This window comes from Symphalangus syndactylus, chromosome 9, assembly GCF_028878055.3.
Source record: "Symphalangus syndactylus isolate Jambi chromosome 9, NHGRI_mSymSyn1-v2.1_pri, whole genome shotgun sequence".
Lineage (NCBI taxonomy): Eukaryota > Metazoa > Chordata > Mammalia > Primates > Hylobatidae > Symphalangus > Symphalangus syndactylus.
In genome coordinates this window covers 99,317,170-99,322,123 of record NC_072431.2, presented here as the reverse complement: position 1 = coordinate 99,322,123, position 4,954 = coordinate 99,317,170, and positions in this window count along the sequence as shown.

Here is a 4,954-nt window from a genome sequence, read left to right as displayed (position 1 = left end):
TTGGAAAGAAAAGCATCCTAGAGACCTTTCTAGGAGTTATTGGTGAAGGAAGTATTTATAAGATAAACTTTCATTAAATTCACTGTAGCAGGATCTGGGAATTAGGATCTCAAGCGGAAATCCCAACTCTTGTTTGCTTCCCATAAGAATAAGAAACAGCAGCATTATCAAGTGCTGTACTTTACTACAAATATTAACCGGCAACAATTGACCCTCTCTGGGACTTTCCATTTAGTTATTTACTGGAAGCTGTTCCTGTAATTTTCAACAGTGCTGTTACTATGAGATTACTTTTCTTTTAGCTGTGCTGGGTTTTCAGATGCATTAATATAGCTTAATATCTCTTCTTGTTGCTTCTCTAATTAAAAGCCTGTTGGATTTCCAAATAAGAAATAACATACACAAGCACTGGTAATACAGGCTGCTAATAATTGGGAGAAAAACCTCAGCAAGGAACAGCATCAACCAGGCATGAGGGATCTTATGATCCGGCAAAGAAAGAGGCCGAGGAGTCTGGGGAGGATTGCAGGGCAGTGATCTGGCTCTGAGCAGCTGGCCTCCCTGAGAGGGGCTGCTGCAGATGGAGGACCGCCAACAGCCTGAATATAGTGCATGTGCCCTGTCCCGAGCTGGATGTTTGAATCCTGGGTCCCAGAGAAGAGCTCATGTGTGTCTTTCCAATCACTGCCTGTATCCTTTCCTGCTTCCCCAAGTCCCTCATTCCTCTCCTCCTGGCAGCTTTTGCCCTCTTTGGTCCAGGCCGCAGGAAACCGTTCCTCTAGTTCTAACAATCGGCCACTAGATGGCACTAGATGTTCGAATTAAAGTGCCTTCCTGCGCTCCACCGGCCCAGGGCGAGGGCAGGCAGGGTCTGAAGACAGCTTCTCAGCCACCGTCATTCTCTCTCCCACTTCGCTCTTCACTTCTCATCCCTTCCTCATCCCATTTAAACATTAGATTCCTTCCAGCAGCGGTGTTTGCGTGATTTCGAAGGTAGGGAAACCGTGTGTTTGGTATGGTGGGGTGCCGGTGGAAGAAAGGGAGTTTGTGGGTTCCACAAGAACTTTAGGTGCCCGCTAAGGACATAGATCGAACTCTGGGCAAGAAAGGCGCAGCGACTGCTTCCCTCTCTCACGCCATGAGCACTGGCCTCTCTTAAGCATCCCCGCTGAGCTGTTCGATAGGCCCCTCACACTGTTACTTCAAAAACTGAATTCTTTGTTGGGAGTGGTGGCTCACGCCACCCAGCACTTTGGGAGGCCGAAGTGGGTGGATCACTTGAGGTCAAGAAATCAAGACCAGCCTGGCCAACATGGCGAAACCCCATCTCTACTAAAAATACAAAAGAAATTAGCTTGGCGTATTAACAGGCACCTGTAATTCCAGCTACTTAGGAGGCTGAGGTCGGAGAATCGGTTGAACCTGGGAAGCGGAGGTTGCAGTGAGCCAAGATCGCGCCACTGCACTCCAGCCTGGGCAGCAGAGTGAGACTCCATTTCAAACATAAATAAAATAGGCCTGGAGCGGTGGCTCACGCCTGTAATCACAGAACTTTGGGAGGCCGAGGCGGGCTCATCATGAGGTCAGGAGATCGAGAACATCCTGGCTAATACGGTGAAACCCCACCTCTACTAAAAACACAAAAAGTTACCCGGGCGTGGGGGCGGGCGCCTGTAGTCAGCTACTCGGGAGGGTGAGGCAGGAGAATGGCATGAATCCGGGAGGTGGAGATTGCAGTGAGCCGAGATTGTGCCACTGCACTCCAGCCTGGGCGACAGAGTGAGATTCCATCTCAAATAAAACAAAAAATAAAAATAAATAATAAATAAAATAAAACACAAAAATTGAACTCTTCCTTCTCTCCACACTCTCTCATCCAATCCATTCTTCTTTTTATAGTTCCATCCTCACTGATGTGAATTTTTTGTTTGTTTGTTTGTTGAGATAAAGTCTCGCTTCATCACCCAGGCTGGAGTGCAGTGGTGCGATCTCGGCTCACTGCAACCTTCACCTCCCATGTTCAAGCAATTCTCCTGCCTCAGCCTCCGGAGTAGCTGGGATTACAGGGGCCCGCCACTACACCCAGATAATTTTTGTATTTTTACTAGAGACGGGGTTTCATCATGCTGCCCAGGCTGGTCTCGAGCTTCTGACCTCAGGCAACCCACCCACCTCGGCCTCCTAAATTGATGGGATTACAGGCGTGAGCCACCGGGCGGCCTCAAGTCACCTTTTAACCCAATCATTTCTGGAAGCTAAAAGCCATCCTGTTTTCTTACATAAGTCTAGCGCCTTTTCCAATCTGCTACCATAACGCTCCCTAACTTCATGTCTGCCCCCCATCCCTCCCTCTCTGTTTGTACTGAATAATGGCACTGGTTTTGGGATCATCTAATTACACAAGCCCTGGTATTCACACTGGGAATACAGCAGTGACTTCCAAGCTGAAACTTTAAGGATGAGTTGAAGTTAGCTAGGCAAATAGGGGTAACAGCATTCTTGATAGAGCAGATTTCAGCTGGGAGTGACTTTGCCTGAAAGGAGCCATTTGACAATATCCATAGACATTTTTGGTTGTTACACTCTGGGGAAGGAGTGGGGTTTTCTCCTGACATCTAGTGGGGAGAGGCCAAGGATGCTCTAAATATCCGGCAATGCCCAGGACGGTCCCCCCACAACAAATATTTAGCTCCCAAATATTAGTAGTGCTAAGCTTGAGACACCCTGTAACAGAGAAAGCTGCAGAGAGAACATGGCTTTTTTGAGAAACAAAGTTTTCTTAGAATGTGAATGAAGGCTGGGAGATGTGACTAGGGTCTGGGGTGTGCAGAGGTGCACCTGGGAGTTTGTACTCTCTCCCCAGGCCAGTGGAAGTAACCGGGGCTATTGGGGCCACTGGAGACTCTATTCCAAGGGCCATTGAAAGCCATTGGTAGGAGCTATGGACCCTCACAAATATGTGAATGAATAGGCTCCATTTCTGTCACGGGTTTGAACCAGACCTTCTTGTCTAGACCTCTGTAAATAAATATTGCTATGCTATCACCCTTCTGAAATAAACCACAAGTGTAATATTCACTTATTTCATAAACAAGCAAATACTGTAATTGAACTTGTGTGACAAAGCACTGTTCTATGCTTTTCAAAAAGATTTTTACTTTTCATCATCATGATGTGTCCAGAATCAGTTCCTTCCAGTGGGTTCTCGGTCTCGCTGACTTCAAGAAAAAAGTTGCAGACCCTCGCAGCAAGCGTTACAGTTCTTAAAAATGGTGTGTCCAGACTTTGTTCCTTCAGATGTTTAAATGTGTACAGAGTTTGTTTCTTCTGGCGGGTTCGTGGTCTCGCTGCCTTCAGGAGTGAAGCTGCAGACCTTTCCAGTGAGCCTTACAGCTCACAAAAGTGTGCAGACCCAAAAAGCGAACAGCAGTAACAGTCATTGTCAAGACCCACAGAACAATGCCTCCATACTATGGAAGCGAACCCGACAAGGTTGCAATGGGGAACTCGGGTGGCCTGCTTTTATTCCTTTATTTGGTCCCACCCACATCCTGCTGATTGGGCCATTTTACAGAGTGCTGATTGGTCCATTTTGACAGAGTGCTGATTGGTGCATTTACAAACCTTTAGCTAGACACAGAGCGCTGATTGGTGCATTTACAATCCTTTAGCTAGACAGAAAAGTTCTCCAAGTCCCCACCCGACCCAGAAGCCCAGCCAGCTTGACAGCCCTCAGTAATAAATATCTTTGTGTTTTTTAAATCCTTATTTTTTCAGGTAAGGACACAGAAGCCCAGGGAAGATAAGTAACCTCCCAAAAATTGCACAGCAGGTAAGTAATAAGGTCGAGAGTTTAATCCAGAGCTGCAAGATGGCAGAGTCCAAGTTCACAGCCATAAGCTATACTATTATTATGCTGTTTTGCCATATTTCCAAAGAGTAACAAAAGTAAATGATCACCCATCTTTTATATATTTCAAGGCTACTATTCATGTCTTTTATGTATGTCACGGCTACTATTCCAGTAGCCTTGAAAATAGAACATAGATTTAATATACTTTCTTAGAAAACTTTGTTCTATGTGTATTCATTTTTTAAATAGTATAATCCAATAATAGTTGGAAAGAACTTGAAAAAAATACACTCCACATACTTATGGTCATAAAAAATAAGCATTGAATTAAAAAGTTAGGAATAAAATAATCAAATGAACCCAAGAAAAGCAGAAAAAATAAAAGCAGAAATGTGTATGTTAGAAAATAAAAACATTTATAGAAAGTAAATAAATGCATGAGTTTGTTGTTTGAAAAATCAGAGAAGTATATAAACTATTAGGTCATCTAATCGTTTTTTAAAAGGAAGACATAAAGCCATGTATTAGAAATGACAATGTAGAACTAATTGCAAAACCAGAGGAAAGTAAATGAACCAGCATAACATGATTTTTGCTTAATATTTACAAATATACCTATACGAAATTGGTTGACATTATAGGAAAATATGAAGTAACAACATGTATCTTTTTTTTTTTTTTTTTGAGATGGAGTCTCGCTCTGTCGCTCAGGCTGGAGTGCAGTGGCACCATCTCGGCTCACTGCAAGCTCCGCCTCCCGGGTTCACGCCATTCTCCTACCTCAGCCTGTATCTGGGACTACAGGCGCCCGCCACCACGCTCGGCTAATTTTTTTGTATTTTTAGTAGAGACGGGGTTTCACCATGGTCTCGATCTCCTGACCTCGTGATCCGCCCACCTCGGCCTCCCAAAGTGCTGGGATTACAGACATGAGCACCGCGCCTGGCCTTTTTTTTTTTTCTTTCTTTCTTTCTTTTTTTTTGAGACAGAGTCTCGATCTGTCGCCCAGGCTGGAGTGCAGTGGTGTGATCTCAGCTCACTAAAACCTCAGCCTCCCCGGTTCAAGCAATTCTCCTGTCTCAGCCTCCCTAGTAGCTGGGA